This window comes from Canis lupus, chromosome 13 (assembly GCF_003254725.2).
Source record: "Canis lupus dingo isolate Sandy chromosome 13, ASM325472v2, whole genome shotgun sequence".
Classification (NCBI taxonomy): domain Eukaryota; kingdom Metazoa; phylum Chordata; class Mammalia; order Carnivora; family Canidae; genus Canis; species Canis lupus.
Genome location: NC_064255.1, coordinates 25200326 through 25216479, shown reverse-complemented (window position 1 = coordinate 25216479; position 16154 = coordinate 25200326). Strand labels below are relative to the sequence as shown.

Sequence of the window (16154 nt, the reverse complement as noted above, 5' to 3'; positions counted from 1 at the left end):
TCTGCACAATATAGACATCAGTGAAATGTAGACATTGAGGGTGATTGAGGTCTCTGTTAGTCTAGGACTGAGGAGGTTCCTGGGATATGGCACTTGCAGTACTGGAGATGGGCTGTGTCAGACAAACTAGAACTACTCAGTCACCAGGGTGATATCACTGAATATTCTGAGGAGGAGATAGCTGGGGAGAAGAAATGCCTCTAGTCTTCAGTTAAGTGATTGGATTTAAAATCAGAAATTATAAGCCTGGACATTCCAAATTTCCTCAACTGAATGTTGACTGCTGGATTAGGGAGCAGAGAGGTTTCCTGGACTTGGATGTGACAGTTTGGATGAACCTAGTCCCACCGGAGGGAGTCTGAATAACTGGGAGATCCTTTGTGGGTATGAAACTTTCCTGATCTGGGAGCAGAACTCTAGAGGGTAGTCAGGCTGCTGACCTTGACAAATCCTTTCCTTCTCTGGGTCTCAGTTTCCTTTTTGGATAAAAAAAGGCAAAACTGGGGAACAATAAGAGGATCTATCTCTCTAGTTCTTTACAGTTCACAGGTACATATTCATATTGCTAGATCATGCAGTCTTTGCTATAATTCAGCAAGGAAGATATCATTACCCTCAACATTGGTTGGCTCCAGTTCACAGATGTGGAGAATGAGGCTCAAAAGAGATAGAACATCTTGTCCAAAGCCACACAGCCAAGAAGTGATCCTGATGGAACTCAAGCCTGGAATTTTTTAATCCAGAGCCCTTTTTTTCATGATGCCTTTCTGTCTAGCAGTGCACAAAGACCCCTTTCCTCCTCGTAGTCTCATGACACTGAAACCCAAATGTTCTACTGTTAGCCTAAGAAATAGAGAACCACAGTCAATGTCTTGAGCTAAGTGCCTTGGCTAAATGTCTTTTTTTGGGGGGTGCACTCTCCACCTTCTGTCTTTTTCAGGCACAGGAAAAAATTTGGCAAGGGTTCCATCCTCCATCAGGAAGAAACAACAGCTCTAGCCTCTGTGGAACAAGAAAGCAAGATAGTTTTAGGGTCAGCTGCTGCTTTGAGCAGAAGTTAGCAGAATGGTTATAACTTGTGTAAGTATAGGCTGTCACTTTGGCAAATTTTTAATTTAGCAGAAAAGTATCTACTCATGTCCGCATGGTACTTTTTCTCTCTTCTCCAGCACATGTGTGCATGTGCATATAGGCGAGCAAACACACACACACACAAAAACACACACATACACATGCAAGCAAAGAATCCAAAGATCCAAAGAATCCTCTGGAAATAACAGTTAATTGGTTCAAAAAACACTGCCGTTCACAAAAGCAGCAACACACATGACCAGGCTTCTGAAAAGTCAGCAGGAAGTCTTGCCCATGAATTCTTAGTTGCAAAGTAAACTTTTATTTCAGTACAACATGTTTTATAGTGCCATAAAAGAGAGTCAATAGCTCTACCTAGTTTCAATGGAACCAAGAAATACTGATTCTATATTGTTTGAAGGACAAGAGAATACAGATAGTTACCTTAATAAAGTACTTGAAAATCTTTAATCTTCAAAGTATGACTTCTGCTTTTGCCCAAGAAAACTAAGGTGGCCAAATGTATGTATTTATATATATAAATTATTATATATTATTATATTATTATATATATTTATTATGATATATAATTTTTATATATGAATTATATATATAATGCCATATATATGTGTGTGTGTATATATATGTGTGTGTGTGTATGTGTGTGTGTATATATATATATATATATATATATATATAATGCCTGATTATATATATATATATATAATGCCTGATTACTTCCTCTGTGAGTATATAAACCCTGGGAACTGAGACAAGATATTTTTATTAGAGAATTTTGAGGTGCCTTGTTTTCTCCAATTCTTCTCAACCACCTAAACTTTGAGGTTCATTAACTGAACAAATATCGATTTGTGCAAGGCTGGATTTCAGACCCTAGTGATTTATTCTAAATAGGGAAAGGGGGCCAGGTTCAAGCAGAGTTTCTATTAACAGGACTCCAAGCTAGACATGTGGGAGACATCCAGATATATCTCTAATACATCCATTTCTTCCGATCACCACTACCAAGGCCCCAACTCAAGACATTACTGCTTCCTGGGTCAGCTTCCTGTTTTACATTCTCCCTATGCAGGCAGATTGGCTTTTGCAAAATGAGCAAGTGATGGCCCAGGACTCTCTGTCTGGATCTAAAACTTTGCCAGTTTCTCATTGACTTACAACAGAGCCCGAGCTCCCATAAAAGGCTGTAGGCCAGGCCCCTGCTTCCCTTCCCTCCCCTCTCACTTCTCTTTCTACTTTGGCCTTGTTGATATCCTTTTAGCTCTTGAAATACATTGTTCCTCTCTTGCTTCTAGGTCTTCGTATGTACCTCTTCTAAGGAAATGTCCAAGCTGAGTCTATGTAGGTTATACATGGATGGGCTATGTAGGTTATACATAGCTGAGTCTATGTAGGTTATACATGGATAGTCAACTAGACTTTGTGATTGCAGCCATGGATGTGTGATGAGGAACAGGGCAAGTGGCACTCTGCTTATCATATTATTTCAAGCCAATCTTCTTTTTTTCCTTCCTAAAAATATTCCCTGGTTCATGTAACTAGAAAAGTGTCTGATTTCATACATAGATAAATCCAGGGCTCTCATTAGGTTGACTGTATCATTTACTACTTTTGAAGGTGAAAGAAAATTCCACTAGTTTTTACATCAAAACAACAGGTAAAAACTGAGATAGCCCCAGTAATTGGAGAAGTATGTCTTCAGAATACTCTTTTGCTCTCTGTCTGTCTGTCTGTCTCTCTCTCTGTCTCTTAGGCCATACTCTTAGTTAGGCTGCTCCCCCACCATGGCTATAGTCTATCCTAACAATGTCTTGGTTTTTGTGGCCACAGTGAGGAGTACCCTGGTTACCTGGGACTGGTCACCTGGCTACCCCTAGAATCACCCACTCAAATGACAGAAACTGTGAGTGGGGAATGGGGCAGTTCTTCATATTGGAAATCAGGTACTTGTCCCCTTGTAGAAAGAAAGGGTGTTGGCAATCAGAACAATAAATATGAACACACCTTTAGTATCTGTGGTGGAGAATCCAAAAAGATGTAATAACATTACAAAAGAAATGTTGCACATTTTGATAACTTCTATAAAGTGGGAGAGTCTGCTTCCAAATAAAATGCTTCATGGTTCCATAAAAAGCTAGGAATTGTTAATGATAAGGGAAACCTGCCTGGTATGGGGTATATGGGAACTGTGGGCTACCTTTGTGATTTTTCTGTAAATCTGAAACTATTCTAAAATGAAAATTTACTTTAAAAATAGCAACTAGTACGAAAATGTGTCTTACTACAGTAACTCAGAGTCATATCCCACAGCTGTCAGAGAAATAAAATAGTTACTTACTTTGTAGGGGAGAGGAAGAGAGGCTCCATCCCTGATGGTGGCAATAAATATACAGCACACATTTTTGTACAGGGTTGTGGAAACTGCAAGAACTGAAAAGATTCAGTTTAGTTTATTGTAGTTTAAGAAATGCTCTCTTCTTGGGATGGCTGGGTGGCTCAGTGGTTGAGCTTCTGCCTTTGGCTCAGGGTGTGATCCCAGGGCCTGGGATCGAGTCCTACATCAGGCTTTCTCTGGGGCGCCTGCTTCTCCCTCTGCCTATGTCTCTGTCTCTCTCTGTGTCTCTCATGAATAAATAAATAAAATCTTTTAAAAAATGCTCTCTTATTATTCTGTACTTGTCAGAGAAGGAAAAGTTGGACTTATTCTACACTGAATTGTGTTTATGCATAAATTTTTTGCCAGCTAAACTTCTTGTAATTATGTCACTTCATTATTACATAAACTGATGACATACATCCGAGTACAAAATAAGAATTGATAAGTCTTTGAAATTGAAACTAAATGCTCTGAAAAGACTTGAGAAAGGCAGCTTTTTCATAAAATAGCTGTTGAGTTAGGTGTGATTGAGACAACTATAAATTACTGGGAAGCATTTGTAGGAATCGATGAGGGATCTGTCTCAGATTTCTTCCCAAGTGTTTGACATTGTCACTGTATTCCAAGGAAAGATTAGAACTTGTAGATAATGCATATTGGGTATGTTTAAAGAAGATATGTGATTTGATCTCCAATCACTGGACCCATAAATAAAAAACCCTGTCCTTACATGAAAAAGTTGGTGACTAAATAAACATTTGTATATTTCCAACTAAAACAAAACACATGAAAGATGTGTACCCATTTTAACAATTTTTCAATTAACAGGCCAACTTTGGGACCCATTCATATTGAACAAAAGTTTCTATTGTGTCAGTGAATTGCAATAAATAAGAAAACTTAATTGTTGAGTTCTTTTTGACTTAAAAAGCTCTTCTAGATGTGGGTGCATTTTCTCTGGCTGCAATTAACCTGAGGATTAGTGTCTTGTTCTTGATGGCATGAAGCAGAAACTTAGAGACATATGGGAATTATTGATTTGTAAGAAATAAATTTCCACGTTTTTTTTTAAAACTCCACTATTTTTATTATTTAGAAAGTGTACTCCTCCCAGATGAGTCTGTTGAAATGAGATAAATAGATTATTTGAGCTGATATGTATGTCATGGAAGTCAGAAAACTCCCACTGCTTTTGAACTTTTAGGAACTTACTGCCGTAAGCTTGGTTCTAGATTGGACTCAATATGTCCAAATTTTTTTGTATTGATCACTCACTCTGCAGACCACCCATTATGGAATCCTTTTATGCTACCATTCACCCTCTTGACTAATAATTGTGCTGATTTCTCTCCCTCTCTTTCTCTTGCCACCAATGAGAGGTCCTTAGATTGTATGTGCTTCTTCGAAGGAAGGTCTGAATTTGCTGTTCTTGAAATAGTAGCACCTTTGCAAGACTATTTCCCATGCGTATACTTTTTGTTTGGTTTACAAGTTTCTGCACATACATTATCTCATTTGAGCCACATAACAAACCTCTTAACTTCCCTTTTATAGTTGAGAAAACTGAAATTCAAAGGCTGGAAGTAATTTGTTTGAAATTCCTTAATTAGGAATCGGAAGACCTGGTGTTTAGTTTAGGAACTTCTGATTTCAAACCCAAAGCTTCTTTCTGAATTCCCAATGCAAACATGAAGTATTCTGGTTTATTTGTTCCTTTTGGATTACTCACATCAAACAAATCTTTTATTACCTTTTATTAATTCACTTAACGAAGAGTTTATTGGGCATTAATTGTAAGTGGAGCAATTGGCTAAAGATATATATACATTATTTAAAACCCCAGAAACCCTCTTCTGGGAGGTTTGGGGACTAAGATGTGACCACAAAAAAATGCTCACATACTTGAGGTTCACCCTTGAAACTCCCCATCTGTGCTTTTCACATGCATCCCACATAGCATGCAAAGCTCAGAGAGCATAAATATCCATTTTATCATGCTGCCACGGGTTAATCACACAATTATCAGTAAGCAATATGATGGTGTGAACATGTGCTCCTGATAATTGCCACCATTTCCCATGGAGTGAGCGTGTATTTATTTACCACATTATTACTGCAAAAAATGTGTGTGATTTTGCTGGTAACTATGTAATTAACTTGTACCTCACTGGGTTATTTTAGCTAGAACTGCATCTGGTGACTTCTAAAGAGCTGTTAGGAACAATGCAGAGCATGCCTTGTGGTCCTGTCCACGAGAACGCTTATATGTTGAACATACTTGTAGTTGATTAGTTTTGGGCCAACTGTTAGTGTCGATTTCAATTTACTGTGGGTTCATGCCAGAGAATACATGCTTCAATATAAAACATCATTTCTTTCTCTGCTGATACCCCATAAAACTGCTTTCCATTGATCACATTACTCTCCTCACTCAAATAGCTCATGGATTTGTTCAACATGAAGTAACAACCCTGCCTGTCCTTTATATACTCCATAAGCAGTAAGGTTTGCAATACAGTATTATGAATGTGTAATGTGGCCTTCCTGGAATGGGGGTCTTTGCAGGTCCTATCTTTTAGTCTTTGCTTTACATATCTGAGTGACTGAATTGTTTTTGTTATTCTTGATGTGTATGTTTAATGTACTATTGCTATCATCATATAGAACATTGGAAAGTAGAGGAGAAAAGCTTTGCCCTTTTTACTGTTTTACTAACTCAGTGCCCATTAACATTTGGCATATTTCCTTCCAGTCTTTTTTCTTGCACACTTGTGATTTTTTGAAAAAATTGTCCACAATTTTTTGGTTTGGTTTGTGGTTTGGTAACCACGAGACAGAAAATTTGATAATCTTTTTTCACGTAATGTTGGATCTTTATTTTCTTGTCCTCCAACATAGTCTTATATTAAAAATAAAACCTTTTGAAATGAGATGGATAGATACTTTTCTCTATATCTCTAGGTGAGTATAGCTTAAAACTCTGGACTTAGGCATCAAACAAATATAAGAGGACAAATATAAGAGGTAGAGAAAAGTACGCAGACTGGGTAGGGACCTCAGGACCCAGGGAATGATACAGAAAAGTGTTCTCTGGATTTTCTTTTTTTGCCTCATACATCCTAGAAACTGAGTGCTGGAGAAACTGGGGTCCTGGAAATGCTGATGTATTCAGACAAAAAATCTCCAAGGGAAGATTGCTTTCTCTAAGAAAGGGCAGCCTAGCAAGAAAGAAAACCTTTAGACACTGGTTACCAAATACCACAAGAAAAGAGCAGTCTACTGCCTTATTAACTGAGGCTGTATGGGGGGCCTTGACTTCTACTCTCACCTAGCTGGGGTGGTGTCAGAGAAGGCTAATTAGGGACCTGGGACTTTTATCCTTACTGGGAAATAATGAGCACCCACATCCCACACGTCTTGTACTGTCCACTGCCTGCCAGAGTGGTCAGATGCCGAAGGACCATCCCTGCCCAGCAGGAAGGAGGGTTCCTTCCCTCTTCCTGGGTGTCAGCAGAGGATGAGGGGGACACCTGGACTTGACTTCCACCCAGCAGAATAAGGTAGCATCTTCTTTCTCCCTCTGGCTTCGTATCAGAGGAAATCTGCTAAAACAGAAGATTTAAATAAGATCCGGAGTCTTATAACACCAAATATCCAGGATTCAATACAAAAAATCACTTCAAAGAACCAGGAAATCCTTGAATGAGGAAAGACAGTCACAAAATATCAACACCTAGATGACTAAGATGTTAGAATTTTCTGGCAAGAATTTTATTTTATTTTTTTATTTTTTTTTTCTGGCAAGAATTTTAAAGCAGTCGTTATAGAAGTGCTTCAATGAGCAATTTGAACATGACTGAAAAAAAAAGTAGAAAGTCTCAGCAAATAAATTAAAGATATAAGGAAGAGCCAAATGGAACTGTTAGAACAGAAAAATACATTACCTGAAAAAACAAAAACCAGACCAAACCAAAAAAACCAAAAAACTCAATGGTAAAATGGAGGCAAAGGCAAAATGAATAGTAAAACTTTAGGATAGAATAATAGAAATGACCTAGTCTGAACAACGAAAAGAAAATAGAATTAAAAAAAAAAAAAAGAGCTGAGAGTTGGACTAAAGCAAAAGATCTGACATTCATGACATTGGCATCTCAGAAGGAGAGGAGAAAGAAGGTGGAACTGAGAAGGTACTTGAAAAATGCTAAATTTCCCAGATTTGACAAAAGATAAACCTACAGATTCAAGGTGCTGAGTGAACTTCGAACAGGGTAAACCTAAAGACACCCATACCAAGATACATCATAATAAATCTTCTGGAAACTAGGCAAACACAGAATCTTGAAGTCAGTGAGAGAGATATGACCCTTACTTCTAGGAGGGAAATGATATGAATGACAGCATATTTCTCACCAGAAACCATCTCCATGGCTGGAAGGAGGTGGTGTAATGATTCTAAATGCTGAAGCACAGGGTCAGATAATCCAGGATTCTCTGCCCCGAGAATGTATCAGAACAGAAGGGAAATAAAGATATTCTAAGGTGAAGAACAACTGAGAAAATTTGTTACTGGCATAACAAAACTTCTCTAAAGGAATTGCCCTAAATAGAAGGTAAATGGAAAAGGTAAAAATGAGCATTAACATGACCGGCTTTCTTTCTCCTCCTGAGAGTTCTCAATTATGTTTAATGATTGAAGCCAAAATGATAACACTATTTGATGGGTTTATTGAAGGATGTCAGGGCAGAAAGTATTTAAAACTATTGTTTTATTAACGGCAGAGGGTGAAAAGGATTAAAAGTGGAGGTGTGTTATTCTATATGTTGGCAAATTGAACACCAATAAAAATAAATTTATAAAATAAAAAAATAAAATAAAATAAAAAAGACAAGAACTAAAAAAAAAAAAGTGGAGGTGTGTGAGTAGGAAAGGAAATATAAGGGAGATCTCATGGTGAGTGAGGAGTTCTCTGACTGCAGTGGTGCCCAGGGGACTCCAGGCATGTGACAACAAGGTGTAGAACTGCAAGCACATAGTGCACTTCTGTGGATTTCCTGGTTTCGCTGTAGTTTGATATAATTACAAAACATAAGGTGTGACCATTATGGAAATCTGGGTGAAGGGTACATGATACCTCTTTGCCCGATCTCTTAAATCTCTAATTTGGAGAGTTAATAATTACATATCATGTGTCTGATTATTTCAAAATAGAAAGTTTTAAAAAGTGAAAGGGATAGTGAAAGAAAAAAACAAATATGGATGCATCCCTATTAAGAATTTCATCCAGCAACAGTGTGAATCTTTAATGGGTTATGCTGAATGAAAGAAAGCATGCAAAAGTTTATGTATTCTGTGATTCCATTCATGTAATGATCTGGAAAAAGCCAAACCTTAGGGAAAGAATCTGAGCAGTGGATTTCCTGGGGTGGAATTGGCTACTTGAGGGAAATTTTGGAGTGATGGAAGTGTTCTCTATCTGGATAATGATGGTGATTACACAACTGTATACATTTTTCAAAACTCATAAAACTACCTCCAGAAACTTGGTATTATTTATTATTATTATTTATTATTGTTATTTATTAAAAACAAAAGTGTCACAACATACTTAACCATACACATAATAATTGAATGTTTGTGTTGTTTTTTCATTTTTTTACTGTCCAAAACAGTGCGGTCACAAACACCTGTGAGCAAATCACTTTGTTTCTCTGGGGACTTTGTATTATTTCTGTGGACTGTATTCCCAGAAGTTGTGGCAAGGGTGGATAGAGAGGAGTAGAGGATAAATATTATGAACACTTTTATAGCCTTTGAAAAATAGTTACAAAATTGGTTCCCAGAAATGCACTTTCTTGTAATCAGTTTATGATGCTCTAAGAGGGTCTGAAAGTACTTCTTTCTCCACATCCTTGTGGGCAGCAGGAGCTTGACTGCTACTGTCAGTTGGTTCTATTTGGTTCAGATATCTCTTCTTGAAAATTGAAGGGTTTGTATTTACTCAAGGCTTTATAATTACAGCATATAGGATTAGCTGGGCAGAACTGAACCCACGCTATTTACAGTTCACTAAACATTCCCTTAAACATTCCCGCACATGTATGACAAGCTATAAATACTATTCATTTGTAACTAGAGTGTGTGGTTCTGGTAATTACCACCAATTTTCTTCGCCAGAATATTGGTGACATCCGTAGACAGGAGAATTAGGGAGGTGTCTCTATCCTGGTCCTGGGATGAGATGAGCCCCTCCTTTTAATCTTTATTCTTTGCCCTCTGTTTCTCTGTTATTCTCGTATTGTCTTCTTGTCCCATTCAACTGCACATCCCTTCCTAGTTTATGTTTTAATGATCTCTTAATTTTGGTTTGGGTTGATACACTAGATGAATTCTATGTCACACATGTGGTTAATTCTGTCACGAACTGCTCAAAATACTCATTGTAGGATCTAGTATCTTCATCTACTCTTTTGCTGTGGTTGCAGGGATACTTTTCCATGTTTGCTGTTGTTGGGTATATGATACTTCACCCTACAGGGGTGTGACCTCCCCTAATACTATTATTACAAAATGGATCTGCTGCAGTGGCTATATTTTGGAGTGCTTTGTGTCTGCACAGCAGTGACAAGCCGTGTTTTATAGATCTCCTGGCATTTGGCTGAATGTAAACAATTTTGGGGTAAGCATTACCCTAAAAAAATACCCTACTTAATGAGAAGCCTACTCCCTTTTAACCTCCTCTCTTGCCCTGATAGATGAATATGTTTTTACTTTACCCTGTGTAATTTAATTTTCACATCTCTCTCTGAAGATGATGCTGACACTCCTGTTTTGTACATACATAAGACTACAAAACCCTTCTACATGGGTGCTACCGCTAGAGGTGATCCTCTGAACAATGTATGACCCAGCTGTGCAGAGGTTTGGCCAATTAGGCTTCACTTGTATCCAGGAGAGATCTCTGCTGCTGTTCTGCTCTGGCCTTGCCTCATTGCCATGCTGGGTTTGAACTCAAGACTCTTGGTTTCCATTTCTTCTTCCCTCCACTGTAGTTCCTTAAAGTATCAGCTCCATTCTGGGCTTCTGGGGATTCTTCAATGAATAAAACAGATTTGTGCTCTTAACAATGTTTACATTCTAGTGAGGGGAGAGAGAGACAGGCCATTAATCGTAAACATTATAGATTACTAAATGATGTTTGATGTGAGAGGTGAATACAATGGAATATATAAGAGTAGAGGAGCAGAGGGAGTCCTCAACAGTGTTGGGCTCTGCAATTTTAAAAGGGCTGGTCATGATAAACTTCGGTGAGCAAGGGACAGTCTTGATGTCTGTGTGGACAGCATTGTAGGCACACGACACAGCTGGTGCAGGGGACCTAAGGTGAGATGCAACCTGTTTGTGGCTGAGTGATGAGGGACAGAGTGGGAAGAGCTGCAAAGGGTTGGCAGGGAGGCCAAACGCGGAAGGGCTCCATAGGCTACCGTAGGATGTAACTGCAGTGCCATTCCTCTCAGCTACAGCCAAGTCGATTTTTATGAGCAGCTTTATTCAATATTCTTTACAAGAAAATCCTCACTTAACCAGTCAGTATGGCTTCTGCTGGCCAAATCCTGCTGCACAAATATGCTAGAGACATTCAATCTCGTTTCTAGCAAGACTTGGCATAATTTTGAAACTGTTCAATCAACCCAGTAAATATGAATTAAACATTTATGGTTGTATTAAATATTCGAAAGATAGGAACCAAAACAGTCTATCAAGTAATTGTACATATTTGTGCATTTACAAAATGCATATTCATGAGAGCTATGTAAATATATATTTAGTCATTTCCTCTTCCATGTGAAGAGCCACGGCTGAGCTACAGATGGTAACTTTCTTGCATATAATTATGATAAACCATTTTGGAGTTGTTCTTAGAAAAAGATCATTGTCTATTTGGCCATTCCATGAGTTTAGTGCTCTTAGAATTGGGGAGAGGAAAGTTCTAGAACATGCCTGTCCTTGTGGCAGTCATTTGAGAAAGAAATGGCAGTTGTCCAGCAGATAAGTACCCTTCTGTACCAATCTTGTTCCCCACAGAAGTGGCTCTCATACTTTTTTCCATCAAGAGTCACAAAAGGGAAGATGTTTTTGTATAGGGCACACCTAGGATTACGTGCAGCTCTGGATAGTCCAGTGGCAGCTCCACCCTTTCTCTCCCACTCAGAAGGCATATTGGATGCTAGCAGTGAGAATGATGATATTTTAGGGTCAATATTTAATTCATTCTAATTTATTCAAAAACATGTCCAACGTTAGTATGGTATCTATTAATAGTAACATGACTGGCACCCTCTCACAAAATGCTCATGACAACTCTTCTGGATCCTTCTGTCACATCTAAAGACTCTTTGGATAAGAAGATTGCTGAGAGTGTACATATTCTAATTTTGTCTTTGTTTAAGGTCTGATGTGAAAATCTTTCTGGGAATTGAAATTTTCTAAAAGGATCTCTATTTCCTAAAGTCCTGATAATCTTATCAGCACTTGCCAACTCATTCACTCAGCCAAGATTCTGTGAGGCCCTCCACTGTTCCTCATTTATTTTGAGGAGATGGAAAAGTGGGAGAGGAGAGAGAGAGAAGCTGAGTAGGAGATACAGATGAGTCTCCATGTCCCTGAAGTTTGATTAGCTGGCTCCACCATTCTGTGTTCTTTTTTTTAATAATAAATTTATTTTTTATTGGTGTTCAATTTGCCAACATACAGAATAACACCCAGTGCTCATCCCATCAAGTGCCCACCTCAGTGCCCGCCACCCAGTCACTCCCACCCCCTGCCCTCCTCCCCTTCCACCACTCCTAGTTCGCTTCCCAGAGTTAGGAGTCTTCCATGTTCTGTCTCCCTTTCTGATATTTCCCACTTATTTTTTCTCCTTTCCCCTTTATTCCCTTTCACTATTATTTATATTCCCCAAATGAATGAGACCATATAATGTTTGTCCTTCTCCGATTGACTTATTTCACTCAGCATAATACCCTCCTGTTCCACCTACGTCGAAGCAAATGGTGGGTAAGATGTGGTTTATGTATACAATGGAATATTACTCAGCCATTCTGTGTTCTTGAGAAAACTAGGGAGGAAAAGAAATGGCGCTAGCATGTACAGACACTGGCTGTCACTGGTTATCGCTAGGTGGGGCTTTAGCCTAGTTAGCTGGACTGATACTTAGGTAAACCTTGAAAACTCAAGATGAGTGCAGAAATAGACAGGGCAGGGTTAATGTCTCTTGGATTCTGTCTTTTAGAGACAAAGATTTTGATTTAGTAATAAATTAGCAGTAAGAAACAACCACTGGATTGGGTAGGCTATGTGGTTACTCAGCTTGAGGTAGCCTTTCTGGATCTTCCCATCTCACTCAGAGCAAAAGCCAAAGCCACCCTCTGTGATTTGTGTCTCTGAAATGTAGACTTCATCTCTCACTAGTCCTCTGCTTATTTGTTCCCCACCCCACCAACCTCCTGTCACTCCTTGAAGCACCACGGGTCCTTTGTACCTGCTGTATCCTCTGCCCAGTGTGCTCTGCCTCTCATTGTGGGGCTGCTTCTCTTACTTCCTTAAGGTCCTTATTTAAAAATGACCTTCCCAGTGGGGTCTTCCATGACCATCCTATGCAAGATTTTAACTGCTGTCTCAACATTTCATTTCTTGTTCTGATTATTTCTTCTAAGCACTTACTACTATCTAACACGCTGTACTTATTTATACCACTTAGCACCTGGCTCCCTACTGCAGTGCATATTCCACAATGGCATGGGTTTTTGTCTGTTTTGTTCATTGCTGTATTCCCAGCATCCTGAACAGTGCTGGCCACATGGCAGGATTCAGTATTTACTGAATTAATCAATGACAGTATGCTTAAAAACAAGGAGACTTCATAGAGAAGCAGGAGGAAGAAGTATTGCACAGACAAGGGACCAGATATTGAGGGGAGGGGAGGGGAGGGGAGAGGAGAGAGAGAGAGAGAGAGAGAGAGAGAGAGAGAGAGAGAGATGAAATGCTGATGGGTTTTCTGAAAACTTTCCAGTTCCTACATTCAATTTCTAGTGAACCTGGGTTTTATTTTCTTTCCGTGGTCTATTCTCATAAAATTATCCTTTTCTTAAGCTACCTTAAGTGGATTGGTCTTTACTGCAACTGAAAAAAACTCTAAGCAAAAGGAATAGAATCAAAGTAGGAAGCTTTAAATGTTTTCTGAGCACACAGGATGCACTGGTGGATGGGGTTCCCACGCAGTGAACAGTTTTGTGGGTATCTCTCCCAGATAACTAGGTCACAGACAACTGGTGTTTCCCCATGTGGCAAAGTGGAGCATGCACAGAAATCCCTGCCTCCTCTCTCTTTGCTTTTCAAGCATTACTGAATGCCTCCTAATGATTTCATCTGCTTGGAGGTCTGCTGGGTTTTCCACTTTCATAGAAGGTGGTGGTGCCAGGGGCTGATGCATGCTCTGACTACTGACTTGAAACATGCTTTGATGAATTAGTGCAACCCAGCCAGCCATTTACTTTAAATTTTACCCTTGATTCTTCCTCTAGCAAACAATTAAGGAGCAGCAGTGGCTTCCTGCAGGGGAGACCAATGCCTTCTGTCCTCTGCGGAAACAGCTTTGGCGTTCTTCCAAAGAATGAATGGCATGGACCAGGAGTTCCAGTTTCCCTCCGCTTTCACGCATCCAAATAAATAGTTACATGCATACAATAAAATAAAATAAATTCAAATCATAAACAAGGAAACCAGGCTAGGTTACTAGAGTCCTATGACTTAACTGGGGGGCTGGGAAATGCAGGAGGCCAAAGACCACCAAGAAGTCACATGAACAACTGGACCCAGTGGCAAGGCACCATGTCTTCCACCTCGCTGGGTGAGTAGCACAGACCAATCTCAAAAGCTCCTGAGTAAGAGGAAAATGTCTCTTTAACAGTATTAAGGGACAATTTATTATGTGTATCCTTCCAGGGAAGCACAATGTCAGTGCAGGCCCATTGCATTTGCATTATTTCCAGACAACAGCAGCAGCAGAAAAGGACACTGATTTATTTCAGAGCAAGCACAGGTGAATTTAATGTCTCTTGGGACTGAGCCAGGGAAGACTTGACCCGCTCTAGGCTCTTAAGTGCTTGAGGGAGGACAGCAGGTTTTTGGAAGGGTCCCATTGGCCTCTGGCTAAATTCAGCTTCCCTGAGCCTATGTTCCTAAATCACCTGGTTAGAAAAGCCTTGCAGAGAAAAGGGGATGGAAAAAATCCTGTTTGGGAATAGAAAATCTGGTTCTGGCTTCTTTGGCAGCACATATACTAAAAATTGGAATGATACAGAGTAGATCAGCATGGTCTCTGCCCAAGGATGACTTGACACTTGTGAAATGTTTCATATTTTTAAGATGGAATTCAAATAAAAACAATAGATAAATAAATGAGTAAATAAATAGATGAATGAATAAATAGAAAATCTGGTTTCATGCACTGACCTAGCTAATTTCTTTCTCAGTGGCTTGGGCAAATAATTTAGTCATTTAATTTTAATTTTAATTCTTTAATTTTTTTTATAATTTAGTCCTTTTAAGGCTCAACTATTTCTTTATAAAAAAGTCTAAGAACACTACGAGGATCCAGTAAGCAAATGTATTAGAGAGTGCTTTGTGAATTGCATACATGCCATTGTCTGGAGCTGACATCAGTTTGGGATTTCTAGCAAATAGCTTTATCCCAGAAAAACCAAGGAGAGGATAATCACAATTACTCTTTAAACCTTGGCATTCAAGCATTGTAGAATCTCAAAAGGTCATGGTGGAAAGTCTGAGATAGCTTTTCCCAACCTCTTGTTCAGCACATGGAGAAACCAGTTTTTGGGAAGAAAGAAGACTGAGCATCATAGGGGATGAGGTGAATCTTAATGATCTCTGCTCTCTGTTCCTTATCACTATGCTTCAGAATGCCATGTACACAGTAAGAGCTCAGTAAATGCTGATAGAAATGATAGGATTCACTCACTGTCAAACACAACCGGTGTTGTTGACAATGGCAGGTTGGAGTTTTTCTCTTTAATCCATGTTCCAGGTATCTCTTCTTTCAATGTCGAACCTGGCAGAGAATGTGTTTGCTGGTCACTTGAGTCATCCTGAAAAGGAACACGGCCCATATAAGCCAGCAACATCCTGGTGAAAGCCACTAGCTTCAACTTCTGATGGCAATTCCTTGAAGCCATAAAGAGCACATCATTCTCGTTAAACCATCTTTCAATAAACATTTTAACACACATAGCTGGACAAATTTACAAAATGCTGCTCAATGCATTACCTTATTTAATTTCCTGAGCAATCTGATGAAGTAGGTACCATTATTTCCATTTCCCAGAGTAAGAAATTGAGGCTCTGATAGTCTATATGACCCGTTATTGATGTACAGACATTGCCAGGACTGGAGTTTGATCCCAAAACTCTGTTACAAGTGCATTCCATCAATACTACCTTATAAAATATCAAATAGGCATTCTTTCCTTCTCTTTCTCCTTCCTTCCTTTTCCTCTCTCCCTCTGTCTCTCTCTCTTATTTCCCATGAATTCTTATTAGCATGGTGCTAGGTACCGTGAGGGACACAAAAGCAGAACAACAGGACTAGAATAGCCCCTGTCTTTAAATAGT

At 39.1% G+C, this 16154-nt stretch overlaps 1 non-coding gene across 1 annotated transcript; it reads left to right on the top strand.

The window, feature by feature from the left end:
• The first annotated feature begins 14781 nt into the window (after nt 1–14781).
• Nucleotides 14782–14891, top strand: LOC112662562 (U6 spliceosomal RNA). Its single transcript, XR_003138658.1, has one exon. It is a non-coding gene; the product is annotated as a U6 spliceosomal RNA (small nuclear RNA).
• Nucleotides 14892–16154: the final 1263 nt, after the last annotated feature.